Genomic DNA, 17,720 nt, shown 5'->3' with positions numbered 1-17,720 from the left:
CCTACCCATTAAGTTTTTATTCTTGTTATGATATTTTTCAGTTTTATAATTTCCATTTGGTTCTTTTTTATAACTCATTTCTTAGCTGAGATTTTCTCTTTTTTAACTTACTTCAAGAGGATTTCTAATTGACAACCTAGTTGCAGTTTTAAGATACCTGCTTTAGGGAGTTCCCTTTATGGCACAGCAGAAATGAATCCGACTAGAATCTATGAGGATGCAAGTTCCATCTCTGGCCTCGTTCAGTGGGTTAAGTATCTGGCGTTGCCGTGAGCTGTGGTGTAGGTGGCAGACATGGCTCGGATCCTGCATTGCTGTGGTTGTGGTGTAGGCTGGCAGCTACAGCTCTGATTCAACCCCTAGCCCGGGAACTTCCATATGCCACAGGTGTGGACCTAAAAAAGCCAAAAAATAAAAATAAATAAGATAGCTGCTTTAAAATCTTTGCAGGGTTCATCACAGCATCTTGTCTTTTCTCATTTAGTTTGTGATTTTCTTAGTTGTTGGTAGGATGGGTGATTGATAATATCCTAGACATTTTGTCTATTACGTTAGGAGATGCTAGGACCTATTTAAATCTTTTATTTTAGCAGGCATCACCCTATTTATGGGTAGCACATGGGTCTTGGTCTACTTTTGTGAACTATTATTTCAATGGTAGTTTAATTTTCAGCAATTTTGCATTGTTATCTTGGTCAGCTTGGTTTATCTGGTGCCACTGGAGCTTTTGTTGGTTTCTGCTGGTGCTACCCAAGGGGGCTGGGTATCTCTTGGTGGAGTCTTAGGCTACAGGGATAAAGAAGCTTCCCGGGAGTTCCCATTGTGGCTCAGCAGGTTACAATACTGACCGGTATCCATAAGGATGCCGGTTCAGTCTCTGGCCTTGCTTAGTGGGTTAAGGATCTGGAGTTGCCGTGTAGGCCGGCAGCTTCGGCTCTGATTCAGCCCATAGCCTGGGAACTTCCATATGCTGTGGGTGGGGACTGAAAAAGACAATAAACAAACAAACAAATAAATAAATGTATGTTACCTATATACTAAAGCCAAAAAGAAATCCTAACCCCTGGGTTATTCAACATAAAATATTTAGGTGGAAGTTATCAATTATGGAATTCAGTTTCTCTTAATTTTTGTGCATTATTTGGTCATTGATTTAAGTACGATAAAATGAATTTTCCTTTTTTTTTTTTTTTTTTTTTTGTCTTTACCTTTTGAGGGCCACTTCCGAGGCATATGGAGATTCCCAGGCTAGCGGTCCCATCGGAGCCATAGCCACCGGCCTACGCCAGAGCCACAGCAATGCAGGATCCAAGCTGTGTCTGTGACCTACACCACAGCTCATGGCAACGCCAGATCGTTAACCCACTGAGCAAGGCCAGGGATGGAACCCGCAACCTCATGGTTCCTAGTAGGATTCGTTAACCACTGCGCCATGACGGGAACTCCAGAATTTTCCTATTCCTGTTTTATGTTTGTAAATATTTTCTTGTATTTCCTGTTTTTTTTTTTTTGAAAAATATATCATAATGCATGATGATCATGCTTAAATGTTTAATTCATTATTGGGTGTTTTGCTCTGTTTTTACTATAAAGTGTTCTCTGTCTTAAATACTTTTTGAACCAAATTTATTGTAGTTGAAAATATGATCCTTGTATTACTTGGGTTTGCCTTATGTGTACGTGTCAATTATTGTACCTACTTCATATCTAGATATATAATTTTTGCACAAATTGTACTTGAAATTTTCATTTTGGAGAAGAAAGTGATTTTTTTTAACTGAGTCATAACTGAAACATGATGTAACATGCTGCTGTTAAGTGTAAACATTGATGAGTCAGTGTGTAACGAAAACTTGCGTAACCAAAACCTACCTGAAAATATAAATTTCCATCACCCCCCCCCCGCAAAAAAAAAAAAAAGAAAAAGAAATCCTAACCTCTGGGACAATAGTCATTTTACAATCATTTCTTGAGAGCTGATTTTTGTGCCAGGCACTGTTTTAGGTCCTGCTTATGTGTTAAGCAGACAAGGTTACTCTCATAGTCTGGATAGGCCCATTGTGTTCTGCAATCCTCAAAGCTCAAGCGGCTCAAGGAAACAAGTTCATTCCTCACTCAGGCCAACTCTGAGTGGGGACTGCTCAGGACATTGGTGCCCCTAACACGCCCCCCTTCCATGTTGTTCAAGGGTCGGCTGTGTATAGATGGTATTATTGAATTACTGTTACTTTTTTCAGGTTTGCATAAGGTATTATGCTTATGTAGAAAAATGTCCTTGATCTTAGGAGAGAATGCTGAAGAATTTTGAGGTAAAGGGCCATGATGTCTGCAACTTACTCTTATGGGATCCCGCAAGAAAAGCTAGGTGTGTAGACCTAAATGTACTGACTACAGGGATGTATGCACATGTGTTGATACATGTCTGTGCGTAGATACAGACATAGTTAAACAGATAAAAACTAACACTTCAAAGTTAATTGATGAACCTACGCAAAAAATCATTTACTGTACTGTCCTTTAAAAAAAAAGTTTATTCCTCACGCCAAAGTTGGCTCTGTCTCTAGATAGCTGCCCTCCACATGACAGCTCGATATTAGCTCCCCCGCCCCTGTTAACATTTGTTTTCTCTTGATCACCGTCTCATGGGGAGAAAGGGCTGGAGCCTTGCACTACTAATTCATGCCCAGAACGGACACACATCATAGATGTTCCTATTTCTTGGTGAATGCAGGCCTCCCGGCCATGCCTAACCATGGAATGAAGTGTTACTATTTATATACAGTGGGAATGACACATACTTTGAAAGATTATCTTATTTATGCACAAAAGAGTAATATTATTATTATCAATGAGAAAAAAGAGACACAGAGCACCTAACTTGCCCAGGGTCACTCAGATGGTATGTGAAGACCTACCCCATCCTTGGACTTTGAGACCAGGGAGTTTCCCACTATTTCACACTGTTTCTTACATTTCACTGTTATAATGGGTACTAAATAATCCATCAGATTATTTATTTAGTCATTTCTCTTTTGTTAAACTTTGTTGTTTAGCTCTTGTTATCTTTGGGCATGACTTTTTTCCTTTTGGATTATTTTCTAAGGATAAATTTCCAGGGGTAGATGGTAGGACCATGGAATACAGGTATTTTTGTTCCTCTTATTTTGTTTCCTGCAAGGCTTTTGTCAGTTTTATTATTTTCTGTTTTTTGTCTTTTTAGGGCTGCACCTACACCATAGCTATGGCAACGTTGGATCTTTAACCCACTGAGCGAGGCCAGGGATTGAACCTACGTCCTCATCAATGCTAGTCAGACTCATTTCCACTGAGCCGCAGTGGGAACTCCTGCTTTTGTCAGTTTTCAATGCAGCATGTAGTTTTCAATGCAGCATGTACTTTTTTCCATGGGCTTGGAAGTCAAACAGAGCGGACTATTGCTGTGGCTAAATGACTTAACCCCATTTGCCCATTAGCTTTCCCACCTGCTAAATGGTGATACCATCATCACCCAAGGTGGAGGGACTGCAAAGGACTTAGCTCAGTGCCAGGGTCATAGCAGGTGTTCAGTGAAGGCTGGTTGTTCATAATTATAATCTCAGCAACACTGTGTGATTGATTTTTTCAGATCAGGGAAGCTGAAGCCTTGGCCCAGTTGTATAAAGGGTCCAAGTGAAAACTCTGATGGGAAATTCAAAATTCATTTTCACATCACTGAACCCAGGCCTGCATCTGCTGCAGCTGTAATGGTAATTATGTCCTATCTAAGCAGCATACTTGCTCCACAAGGGCTTACATTGTGATTTTGCACAGAATGTTCTTTACATTTAGAATAGCTGCCCTTACTGCTTTCTGGGAGTTTGGGCTGAAAGGAATTTGCTTTCATAGTGACAAGAATGCTATGCAAATTGCTTCACGAGGGTAGGTATTTACTGAAGAGTTACTAACTTGAGTCAATTGCTATGTTTATTGTTCCTTGTCTCTCTTTGGGATCTTTCCCCTAGTTATTACAAAACCTTTAAATTAACTGAAAATATTCACCAAGAATAAGATTAAGCAATGAAAATCACAAGGGTATGTAGCAATCTGAATTTTTTTTTTTCCTTTTTAGGGCCACACCCACAGCATATGGAGGTTCCCAAGTTGGGGGTCTAATCAAAGCTATACCACAGCCACAGCAATGCCAGATCTGAGCTGTATCTTCAACCTACACCACAGCTCATGGCAACGCCAGATCCTCAACACACTGATCCAGGCCAGGGACGAAACCCGAAACCTCATGGTTCCTAGTCAGATTCATTTCCGCTGTGCCACAGCGGGGAACTCAATTTAAAAAAAAAAAAAAAAAAAAAAAAGCCTGAGAGCAATCTGGCAGTCTCTACCAAAATTTTAAACTTGTCTTTACCCTTTGAGTCAGTAATTCTGCTCTAAGAATTCATTCTAGTTAACTAAAATTGACACCCAGGCACACAGTCTATGGCAGCTTTGTTTAGTATAGCAAAACCCAGAAAAACATCTGATGGTCCGGTTGAGAAATGGCTAAATATCTACAGCAGTTAATGAAGTCACTGCATGGGCTGATGTGGAAATGATGTTCAAAATATCTGTTGTGGTCTGTGCATGGGTTGGAAAAGAATTTCCAGACTTACAGTGGGGTGAAGGGAAAGACAAATTTTTTGAGGCAAGAAATGCTGCTAGCACAGTGGGCTGACTTCCTGATGATCAGGGAGAGCCAAGGACGATGAGCCTGTGTTCGTGTTTTTATAGCCCAGGAACAAAGGAGAGAAACAGTCTTTTTTTTTTTTTTTTTTTTTTTTGGTCTTTTTGCCTTTTCTAGGGCTGCACCTGAGGCATATCCCAGGCTAGGGGTTGAATTGGAGCTACAGCTGCCAGCCTACACCACAGCCACAGCAACATCAGATCCGAGCCGCATTTGCGACATACACCACAAGTCACAGCAATGCCGGATCCTTAACCCACTGAGCGAGGCCAGGGATCAAACCTGCAACCTCGTGGTTATTAGTCGGGTTTGTTAACCCCTGAGCCACAACGGGAACTCCAGACAGAAGGTCTTAACCTATTTGCTGATAGGTTGGTAATATATAATTTCCTTATGGGGAGAGAAGAGGAAGAGGTTAAATAACTTGCCTTATATGGGGTAGGAGTGGAGTAGGTCAGGTTGATCAGGAGAGACTCAAGAATTTTGTAACAGTTGCAATGGGATGGAAGGGGTGATAAGGGTCTGGTAATTTTTATCCTGACTACAGAGACATCTTGAGACTCTATGAGTTCATCTCGTTGGAGAGGCCTTGGAGTCCCACACTGCCCCCTCTTTTTCTTTAAGGCCAAGTCTTTGGCCCCTTTGAATACTTGCTGTGTCTGTCTACCTGCCTATCTTCCTCTTTGGTGTTTTGGAACCTAGATTATAAGGGAAAAGGGCGATGACCACTCTGGCCGTTTCCACTGAACAGGGGCGTTGAAGGTCCCTGTGTTCCTTCCCCTTCTTCTCTGCCAGGTCATTCCTGAAGAGGAAGATGTGGCTCCATGGAACAATATGGCAGCTTGTGCCAATGTTGTCCGGGTGTTAACTGGTTGATTTTCTTGTCGCACTACCATCTGGAGAATTATTTGCTGTACTCTCTAAGACAAACTGTATAAGGATGTTAAAGATACATAGCCTGAAGTTTAACAGAAGTAGAAAGGCCACCATGATGCCTGAAAGAGGGGTTAACCAAGAGAACCAGGACCAGATGCTGGTTTCAAATCCTACCAGTTAAATCCTCCTGAAACTCTGTTCTTTTTTTTTTTGCTTTTCCAGGGCCAAACCTGCGGCACATGGAGGTACCCGGGCTAGGGGTCCAATCAGAGCTGTAGCTGCCAGCCTACACCACAGCCACAGTAACACGGGATCTGAGCTGCATCTGTGACCTACACCACAGCTCATGGCAACACCAGATCCTTAACCCACTGAGCAAGGCCAGGGATTGAACCCGCAACCTCATGGTTCCTTGTCAGATTTGTTAACCACTGTGCCACGATGGGAACTCCTGAAGCTCCTTTCTTATAAAACCTATTTGCTCTATGGAATTCCCGTTGTGGCTCAGTGGTGAGCGAATCCGACTAGGAACCATGAGGTTGCGGGTCCAATCCCCGGCCTTGCTCAGTGGGTTGGGGATCCAGCATTGCCGTGAGCTGTGGTGTAGGTTGCATGCGTGGCTCATATCCTGTGTTGCTGTGGCTCTGAACAGGCTGGCGGCTACAGCTCTGATTCAACCCCTAGCCTGGGAACCTCCATATGCCACGGGAGTGGCCCTAGAAAAGACAAAAAGACAAAAAAAAAAAAAAAAAAAAACCTATTTGCTCTATAGATGATATCTCGAAGGTTAGCCTGGGCTTAGCTTGATTACCAAGAAACAGCACTCTTCCGTTAACATGGCGCAGGTTCTTCCTTGTTAGTAAATCCAAAGCTCTTCTATTCCGAGAATTTATTTGTTCTTGTAAAGTGTTAAGTTGGGCTGCTAGGTTAGTAATCTGCTGGGTGAGTTCTGGGGAAAGCTGTCAAGCAGTGATCATAGAATTTAGGAGCCCTGCTGAGCCTGTTCTTACCCAAGGATAATCCCTAGATCTGATATTATGGTGAGGGCTGCTCGCTTCTGCCTCAGGGGTTGAGAGTATAGCAAAGTGGTATACGGCCATTTATGAGAGTAAGGTTGGGAATTATGTATACGAGGGTGCAGGTTCCCATCTAATTGGCTAGAAGACATAAATAGGCACTGGAGCCACAGAGAAAACAGGTGCAGTTTGTAGAGTCTAGACAAACCTCTAGAGTGATGTTACAATAGGGTTTCCCTGAATGGGCAGAGGAATGTTCTGTGCCCTCATAGGTGGAAGCCAGGGTCATTCTGACTGGGGGTTTGGGGTTGGGGGGAGACAAGCAACCTGTGAAGGGTAGGAAGAGGAATTGTTAGCCCAGTTAAAAGAAGGAATAGCGGGGTTCCACCCTATGTCATGATTTTTCGGTGTCTTAAGTTTCTTGCAGTCTTCTGGTTTAAGATTGGAAGGTTGGAACCAACCAAAAAGTATGGTTTCAAGAGGGGCAGCTGGTGGGGGGAGTGGGACAGATGGAAGTCCCAAAATAGCTGATTTGTGTCCAGTTGGTGGTAACATTAGGAGGTTTTAGTAAGTAAATGAACCTAGGTATGATATGTTCCACAAAGGCAGTGGTGACCTCAGATGCCCTCTTTTAGTGGGGTAGGCATCTATCCACCCTGGGGAAGGTGTCTGCCATAACCAGGAGGTATCCGTAGCCTTTACGAGGGGGCATGTGGGTGAATTCTATCTGCCAGTCTTCTTCAGGTTGGTTTCCCTGCCTTAGGATTGGGTGGAACAGCAGTGGGGGAAGCAGTTATAACACCCTCTGGATTAGTTTGGTGACAGATAGAACAAGCCTGGGCTATGGCGAGGAGGCTGGTGAGATCAGGCACAGGAAAGGGCACCTAGAATACCTGGCAGGGAGGCAGAAGGAGGGGACGAGGTGATAGAGCAGCGACAGAGAGACACATGCAGCAGGAGTCCCTTAGGTCCAGATTTTGGCTGAAGGCCTGGACATAAGGTCCCTGAGAGTTCTCTCCTTGTCTTCAACAAAAGAGATCAAGTTGGAGAATTGTAATCTAGTTTAGTGTTCTGTTAAGGGGCCATTGTTCTTGGTCCCCCAGTTTATATTGGGGCCAGGCTGTGTTACAAAAGAAAATGAGCCTTTTTGAGATTGTCTGGATTAAAGTCCTTCCAATTCCTGAGGATAGAGCTGAGAGCTAAGTCTGAGGGAGGCTCCTGAGATGTACCAGAACCCATTCCTAGCCTAAACATCATAAAATGGGCATACCGAGAGTCACTGACTAGTAAAAAGGTGTTCCTTTTTGCCTCAGTGACATCTCTGTGTGCCCGAGGCACAAAACACCAACCATATGACGGTTGCCAGGGTAGGTAGCCAGAGAAACAGGGAACCGAGGAACTAGGTACCCTTGGACAGGGAGGAGACATCCCGGGAGCCAGCCAGAAATGACTCACTGTTAGGTGATCCTCTGGGACGTGGAAGGAGTTCTTAGGATGACTCAGGAGCTGCGGGGTCCTTCAAAACCGATCCAGGCCGAGGAGAACAAAGCAAACAGGAGAAGACTGAGGATTCCACCCTCCCTCCTATGGGTGAGGGGTGGCCAGGGGATGGTGGGCTCTGTGTTCTGCTTTAACCATTTCATGCCTCATGTTGCATGGAAGTTGTCCTGATGGGGCAGACACTCTAATAGCTTGGTCCGTTCCATGACTCCCTTATCCTCTCACGGGAGTCTTCAAGCGGCAGGCGCCCTAATGGCTTTTAGATGCTTGACATGTGCCCATATGATATCAGCTGGCCTACTCCCCAGTTGGGAGGAAAAGGAAAAGAGGAATCTTCACCCATTCAGGTGGCAGTTCCTTAGGCGCAGTGAGCAGTGGGGCCTTTGGAACACACCAGACTGTAATCAGACTTCCACATATACTCATCTGTTCGCAGAGGGTCCCAGAAAGAGAAAAGGGAGAGGTAGGGGAGAGACCCCCCCCACCAGTAGGTTCTCCATATGGGCCACCAAAATGCTGTGATCCATGTGTAAGCTGGAAAAGAATTCCCAGACTCAGAGGGGGAAGAGAAAGATGAGTTTATTGAGGCAAGAAATACTGCTAGCACACTCAGCCGACTTCCTGATGATCAGGGAGAGCCGAGGACAATGAGCCTGTGTTCTTTCTCTTTTTTTATAGCCCAGGAACAAAGGAGAGACTAGAGGTCTGATGATACATTTGCTGATTGGCTGGGGACCTATAATTTCCTTATAGGGGAGGAGAGAGGAGCACTGCCAAATACCTTTCCCTCTGTGGAGCAGGAGCAGAGGAGGCCAGGTTGCTCAGGAGGGACTCAAGAACTTTGTAACAGTTGCAATGGGACAGAAGGGCCCATAAGGGTCTGGTCATTTTTATCCTAGCCACATTGACATCCTGAGACTCTTTGAGTTCATCTTGTTGGAGAGGCCTTGGAGTCCCACAGTATCTACATGAAAAGAGAAATTTGTAGGGAGTTCTCATTGTGGCTCAGTGGTAATGAATCCGACTAGTATCAATGAGGATGCAGGTTTGATCCCTGGCCCCGCTCAGTGGGTTAAGGATTTGATATCACCATGAGCAGCAGTGTAGGTCTCAGACATGGCTCAGATACATAGCTCTGATTCAACCCCTAGCCTGGGAATTTCCATATGCCACGGGTGTGGCCCTAAAAAGCCAAAAAAAAAAAAAAAAAAGAGAGAGAGAGAGAACTTGGCAGGACTCTATAGCAGCCAGCTATGACCTATGGGCCAAATCTGGCCTGCTGGCAGTTTGGTAAAAACACTTTACTGGAACACGGTCATTCATATGAATTGCTGTGACTGCCTTCTAGCTACAATGGAAAATTCAGTAGTTGGAATAGAGACCATATGACCCACAAAGTCAAAAACTGTTTAACCCTTTACTGAAAACATCTGCCGATGTCTGCTCTATCCTATGAAACTATTTGTGTTTTTCACAAAGAGGGAAAGAGATTCATTAACAGATATGCTTGTATGGGTATGGACAATTTCTGGCAACAAACAAAAACAAACCACAGCTAGCAATGATTATCTCAGGGGACTGGGGATATAGAGTGTGGAAGAAGTCCCATCTGGGGGGGTTTCCTTACACTTTATAAGTATCTATGCTCTTTGAATTGTTTTTCTAAAAGCATGGACAACTTATTTTAAATGTTCTCTTAAGAAAATCACATGAAGGATGGGAAGAACACCAGTGGACAATGCTCAGCGAAAACAGGGGCAGAGGGCTCCTGGATGTACACACACACATGCCCTTATCTATATATACGACCTATTGAGTTAGAACTGGGAGGGACTAGGCCCTAACATCTAATTTTTAGCTAGCTCCCCTGGTGATTCTAACCTACCCCTATGTTTGAAACCACTGCTCTAGTCATAAATCCGAGCAATAAGGGAAGATTTCTCAGCCAGTTGTAGTAGAATGAGCATGAGATAATGCAGCAAACAGCCACCACGGCAACAGCAGCCACAATAACAGCACTTTCTAAGTGTCAGGCCCTGTGCTATAAGTTCTGGGTATTTTATCTTGTTTAACTCACTTGCCAGGGAGGCTGAGGGACCTGCCTGAGGCCTGTGAGCACTGCTGGGGCCAGTGCTGTGCAAGGGGCGGGGAATGAAGGTGAAAAGACAGTATCCCAGCTCCATGGCCCTCCCTGCAGTGACAAGTTAGGTGAAAGAGGTGCTTTCACCTGGCAAATCACATACGTGATACTGGTTGCACTTTGTGGGGTGGTCACTTTTAGCACACAAATTCCACACGTGCAAACTCGGGGGCTTGGCCTGGATCCCCTAGAAGGCCTCTTCCAGTGCATTCCTCAGGCTGAGAGCTGGCACCTGGTGGTTGCCTCTGTCCACAGAGGAGGTTCTGCACGGGCATCACCATGGAGTGACACGTAGCCTTCCACAGCCTGGGCCAAAGGGTGCTAAAGCCACAGGGTAGACGGCGTGCAAAGACCTGGGGCTTCAATTTCACTGACGAGTGAAGCATCACAAGGGCATCCTAGATAATGTGTTAACACAGATGTGTTAATGGTCTTAAAGGCTAGTTTTCTGTGAATTTGGAAGAGACGCATGCAACTGAAGGGCAGTACGCTATTTGACACTTCTGTCTTAGGACTATGCCACCAGATCCCCATGATCAAAGTAATGATCTTGGAGTAGAAAGTCAACGGCAAAATCTGCAGAGCACCTTTTGAAAGAGCTCCGAGCTGGGAGTCAAGAGATCCAAGTTTTGGCTCTGGCTCTGACATTAGGCAGATCTCTTTACCCCTCTGGGCCTCACTTTCCTCATTTTGTGTAATAAGGTAGTGGGCTCCTTCCTTGAGCATATATTCTAACATGGGAGATGTCTCTGCGATTCTGATTCAGTCCGGTGGAGCAGGGACAGGTGGGAAAAACCTCCTTTCTGTGACTGAATGGGACAAGGTGGGTGCTTGGGAGACTGACATTAAGCTTCAATCCCCATGTGCCTGATTCTGAACTTGAATTTGCAGGCCACAAAGAAGGTCATGACCCTTTGCGTCAGGTATGTTCACAGCTTCTCTTGGAGGACTCAGTGTGAAAAGCTGGGACCTAATGCAGTGTCATCAGGTGGCATGCTGTGGTCGGCTTTGGTTCTCCCTCCCCGCCTCCTGCCATGGGCATTGTGTGCAGTAACAGGAGGTTAACGGATGTGGCTGGAAGTCCAAGGAAGTAGAACGAGCCCCTGGGTTGAGGAGGGCACCTTTGGGGGTAAAGTACTCGGGCTTTGTCCTCACTTCCAAGCTGTGCAGTCTCTTGGGAACCAAAGAGAAATCTACTGGAAGGATCTGAGTAGGTTAGAGTAACCAGGGAATTGAGCTCCCTTCTCTCTGATCAAATTCCTAAAGAACAGAGGGAACCAGAAGCCAGAAGGATCACTCAAAGGGAGACGGATGTGTTTCCCTTCTACTTCAAACCTTGACAGGAGTGCCTTGTGCCAAACACTGAAGTCCTAGGGATCCAGCCAGGAAGAAGATGGCGAACTTTTTTTCTTACACGTGATGTTACACATTTGTGTGCAAACCATACTCAAACCATAGATTTTAAAGAATAACAGATATGCTCTTTTTCTCTTCTGTTGGGAAATGGGGTAATGATGGCTGCAGTACTTAGGGAAAGAGGAGTCTCTAAATATTACCTATTATTTATTTATTTATTTTGATTTTTAGGGCCACACCTGTGGCATATGGAGGTTCCCAGGCTAGGGGTCTAATCAGAGCTACAGCTGCCGGCCTACACACAGCCACAGCAACGCCAGATCCAAGATGCGTCCGCAATCTACACCACAGTGGACAGCAACGCTGGATCCTTAACCCACTGAGCAAGGCCAGGGATCGAACCTTCAACCTCATGATTCCTAGTCGGATTCGTTTCCACTGTGCCATGACAGGAACTCCCAAATTACCTGTTTATTTTAGAAAATTCTGAAAACACAGAAAAAAATAGAGTAATGGTTTAATGTACGTCTCACAGTGGAACAAAAGACATCTGTGTATTATATACATGCATACCTATATACATACACACATGTATGTACATATTTACATATGCATACACATATGCATAAGTATGTGACAGCTGATCCTAATTATTTCTTTTTATATGCAGATTCTGTATTTACAAATTGGCCCACTCTATTATTTATTTGAAGCCACCAAATCAATACTTGGAGTACTTTTGTGATCATTTACAGCCCCCAGAGATTCTGATTTTCTAGATCTGGAGTGGAACCTGAGATTAGATGTTTCCAACAAGCTTGCAGGTGGCAGTGCTCTGGGGACCACACTTGGAGAGGACTGCAACAGGGACAGACTTTCTACATTTGTGGGGATGACTAAATGTTTCCTATGGAACCTGCTTTATCCTGTGCTAAGTGACATGTCGTGCTCTGCGCTCTGCATGTTGCTTCCTACTCGCAGAATGTGGACTTTACAGGCTTTCTAATAGCTAATAAGCATGTGTTTCTAGTTGACCCCAAGTTGGCACTGGGCTGAGAGCTGGGGTGGCAGGATACCAGAATCATACTCTTTGCCTTCAAGAAATTCACTAGTAAGGAGATACATTTAAAAATTATTGCAGGTGGTGAAGTTCCCACCATGGCGCAGCGTAAACAAATCCGACTAGGAACCATGAGGTTGCGGGTTTGATCTGTGGCCTTGCTCAGTGGGTTGAGGATCCGGCATTGCCGTGAGCTGTGGTGTAGGTTGCAGACGTGGCTTGGATCTGGTGTTGCTGTGGCTCTGGCATAGGCCAGCAGCTACAGCTCTGATTAGGCCCCTAGCCTGGGAACCTCTATATGCCATGTGTTCGGCCCTAAAAGGACAGAAAGACAAAAAAAAAAAAAAAAAAAAAAAAAAAAAAAAGAAGAAAGAAAATTACTGTAGGTGGAAAAAGGGAACCCTATTATACTGTTGGTGGGAATATAAATTGGTGCAACCACTGTGGAAAACAGTATGGAGATTCCTCAGAAAACTAAAAATAGAACTACCATTTGATCCAGCAATCCCACTCCTGGGCATCTATCCAGAGAAAACCATGACTTGAAAAGATATATGCACTCCAATGTTCACTGCAGTACTATATGCAATAGCCAAGACATGGAAACAACCTAAATTTCCATTGACAGAGGAGTGGATAAAGAAGATGTGGTACATATACGCAATGGAATATTACTCAGCCATTAAAAAAGAAAGAATGGCATTTGCAGCAACATGGATGGACCTAGAAGTTAGCATGCTAAGTGAAGTTAGTCAGACAGTGAGACATCAACATCATATCCTAGCCCCTAACATGTGGAATCTGAAAAAAGGACAAAATGAACTTCTTTGCAAAACAGATACTGACTCACAGACTGAAAAACTTATGGTTTCCAAAGGAGACAGATGGGGGTGAGGTGGGGGATGCACTGGGGTTTGGGATGGAAATGCTATAAAATCAGGTTGTGATGATTGTTGTACAACTATAAACATAAAATTCATTGAATAATAAAAAAATTCAAAAAAAATTATTGTGGTGGAGAAACTAGATCCCTCCATACACAGCTGGTAGGAATGTAAAATGGTGCAGCTACCTTAGAAAATGGCAGTTCCTCAAAAAGTTTATAGTGTTACCATATCACCTAGAAATTTTATTCCCATGTATATACCAAAATAGTGTGTCCACACAAAAATGTGTACATTCTATTATTTATAATAGACAAATGTAAATACCCCAACGGTCCATCAACTAATGAATGGATAAACAAAATGTGGTTTAACCATAAAGAAGGTCTGTTTTTTTTTTTTTTTGTCTGTCTTTTTGCCATTTCTAGGGCCGCTCCCACAGCATATGGAGGTTCCTAGGCTAGGGGTCGAATGGGACCTGTAGCCACTGGCCTACACCAGAGCCACAGCAACGTGGGATCTGAGCCGTGTCTGCAACCTACACCACAGCTCATGGCAACGCTGGGTCCTTAACCCACTGAGCAAGGCCAGGGATGGAACCCACAACCTCATGGTTCCTAGTCAGATTCATTAACCACTGAGCCGCGATGGGAACTCCAAGAAGATCTTAATAGTCATGAAAAGGAATGAAATCTTGATATATGCTACAACATTATGCTAAGTGAGAAAAGCCAAACACGAAAGACTACATATTGTATGATCCATCTACATGAATGCTACATCTACATGAATCCATTGAGACAGAAAGTAGCTCAGTGGTGTCAGAAGCGAGAGTGAGGTAGGAAGGATGGGGAGTGATGCTAAAGGGTATGAGGTTTCTTTTGGGACAGTGAAAATTTTCTAAAATTGGGGTGATGATTGCCCAATTCTGTGAACATACTAAAAACCACTGAATCGTACACTTTAAGTGGGTGAATTGCAGTTGTGAATTATATCTCAGTAACACTATTACCAAAAAAAAACCCCCAAATCACTGCAAACCAATATCAGAGGTGTAATAATGTTAGAAAAAACAGAGGGGCAATATGGGGAGGAACCACTCAGCAAGGTATATAATACAGTATATTAACTATAATCATTATGCTGTCTATTAGATCCCCAGAACGTATTTATCTTATAACTAAAAGCTTGTACCCTTTGACCAACATCTATTTTCACCACCTCTCACCCTCTGGTAAGCACCATTCTCTGTTTCTATGAGTTTGGCCTTTTCAGATTCCAGATATTACACAGTATTTGTCTTTCTCTGACTTATTTCACATAGCATAATGTCCTCCAGTGTCATCCATGTTACTGCAAACAGCAGGATTTCCTTCTTTCTCATGCTGAATAATATTCCATTGTAGGAGTTCTTGTGTGGCTCAGCGGGTTAAGCACCTGGCATTGTCACTGTAGTGGCTCAGGCCACTGTTGTGGTGTGGATTCAATCCCTAACCCAGGGATTGAATGCCATGGGTGCAGTTAAAAACAAAGAAACAAACAAATATTCCATTATATACATACCACATTGTCTTTATCCACTCAGCCATTGATAGGCACTTTTGTTTTCATATCTTGGCTATTGTGAATAATGCTGCAGTGAACACAGAAGCACAGATATCTCTTTGATATCCTGTTTTCATTTCCTTTAGATATATAAACCCAGAAGTGGAACTGCTGGATTATACAGTGGTTCTATTTTAGATTTTTGGGGGAATCGCCACACTGTTTTCCATAGTGGCTACACCAATTCACATTCCTACAAGCGCATAAGGGTTCAGTTTTCTCCACATCCTCAACAACACTTGTTTGTTTTCACCTTTTTGATAACACATTCTGACAGGTGTGAGGTGATATTTCATTGTGGTTTGGATTTACATTTCCTTGATGATTAGTGATGCTGAGCATCTTTTCATGTATCTGTTAGCCATCTGCATGTCTCCTTTGAAAAACGTCTGCTCAGATCCTCTGCTCATTTTTCAATCAGGTTATTTTTGAAGTTGAATTGTATGAGTTCTTTATATATTTTGGATATTAACTCCTTATCAGATATATCATTTGCAAATATTTGCTGTAGATTAATTGACCATATAAGCATAGATTCATTTCTGGACTCTAAATTTTGTTCCATTGATGTGTATGTCTATTTTTGTGCCAGTATCATACCGTTTTGATTCCTGTAGCTTTGTAGTATAATTTGAAATCAGGACATGTGATACTTCCAGCTTTGTTCTTTTTCTCAAGATTGTTTCCACTATTTCAGGTCTTTTGTGTTGCCATGCAAATTTTAGAATTATTTGTTCTAGTTTTATGAAAAATGCCTCTGGTATTTTGATACAAATTGCACTGTATCTGTACATTGCCTTGAGGGATATGTCATTTTAAAAATATTAATTCTTCAATCCATGAACATGGTATAGCTTTCCATTTGTTTGTGTTCTTCATCAGTGTCTTATGTTTCTTTCATCAGTGTCTTATGGTTTTCCAAGTACAGGTCTTTTACCCTCTTACATTTATCTCTAGGTATTTTATTTTTTTGTTTATTTTATTTTATTTTATTTTTTGTCTTTTTAGGGCCACACCCACAGCATATGGAGGTTCCTAGGCTAGGGGCTGAATCACAGCTGCAACTGCCAGCCTACATCACAGCCACATCAATGCCAGATCTGAGCGGCGTCTGCAACCTACACCACAGCTCACGGCAATGCCAGATCCTAACCCATTGAGCGAGGTCAGGGATTGAACCTTCATCTTCATGGATACTAGTCAGAGTCGTTTCCACTGAGCCACTATGGGAACTCCTGGTGTTTTATTTTTTTGATGCACTTGTAAATGAGATTGTTTCTTTTTGATAGTTCATTGTTAGCATACAGAAACACAACAGATTTCTATAAATTAACTTTGTATCCTGCAATCTTACTGAATTCATTTATTCTAATGGTTTTTTGTGTCACCTTTAGAATCTTCTGTACATAAGTATCATGTCATCTGCAAATAGTGAGTTTTACTTCTTTCCAATTTGGATTTATTTCATTTCATTTGCTTTTTAGGGCCACACCTGCAGCATATGGAGGTTCCCAGGCTAGGGATCCAATCAGAGCTGCAGCTGCCGGCCTACACCACAGCCACAGCAACACCAGATCTGAGTGGCGTCTGCGACCTACACCACAGCTCATGGCAACAATGGATCCTTAACTCACTGAGTGAGGTCAGGGACCAAACCCACATCCTCACAGTTACTAGTTGGGTTCGTTACCACTGAGCCACAACAGAAATTATTTTTTTTATTTTTCTTGTCTGATTGCTGTGGCTAAGACTTCCACTACTACACTGAATAAAAGTGGAGAGAGTGGACATTCTTGTCCTGTTCCTACTCTTAGAGGAAATGCTTTCAGCTCTTCACAACTGAGTTTTAGGTTGGCTGTAGATTTATCATATATGGCCTTTATTATGTTCAAGTATGTTCACTCTACACCCATTCAGTTGAGAGTTTTTCTCATAAATGGATGTTAAATTTTGTCAAAGCAGAGTTCCCCTTGTGGCTCAGTGAAAACGAATCTGACTAGTCTCCACAAGGATGCAGGTTCGATCCCTGGCCTTGCTCAGTGGGTTAAGAATCTGGTGATGCTGTGAGCTGTGGCGTAGGTCACAGATGCAGCTTGGATCTGGTATTGCTATGAATGTGCCATAGGTTGGCAGCTATAGCTCTGATTTGACCCCTAGCCTAGGAACCTCCATATGCTGTGGGTGTGGTCCTAAAAAGACAAAAAAAAGAAAAAATTGTCAGAAGCTTTTTCTGCATCTATTAAGATGACCATATGATTTTTATTCTGCAATTTGTTAATGTGGAGTTTCACACTGACTGATTTGTGGATTCTGAACCATCCTTGCATCCCTGGGATAAATCCCATTTGATCATAGCATATGGTCCTTTTAATTTATTGTTTATTTTTTTAATTACACAAATTTCAATACCTTAAAAATTTTTTAAATACAATTAAAGTCCTATGTGCTTGCTGTCAATCCCACTCCCTTCTTAGAGATTAAACACAATTATGAGTTTGATATAAATCTTTCTTGATTTTTCTTTATGATTTTACATACATATATTTGAATATAAATATATAATTTA

Source organism: Sus scrofa, chromosome 14 (assembly GCF_000003025.6).
Source record: "Sus scrofa isolate TJ Tabasco breed Duroc chromosome 14, Sscrofa11.1, whole genome shotgun sequence".
NCBI lineage: Eukaryota > Metazoa > Chordata > Mammalia > Artiodactyla > Suidae > Sus > Sus scrofa.
The sequence above is the reverse complement of the archived record's forward strand: the minus strand, read 5'-3'. Positions refer to the sequence as shown.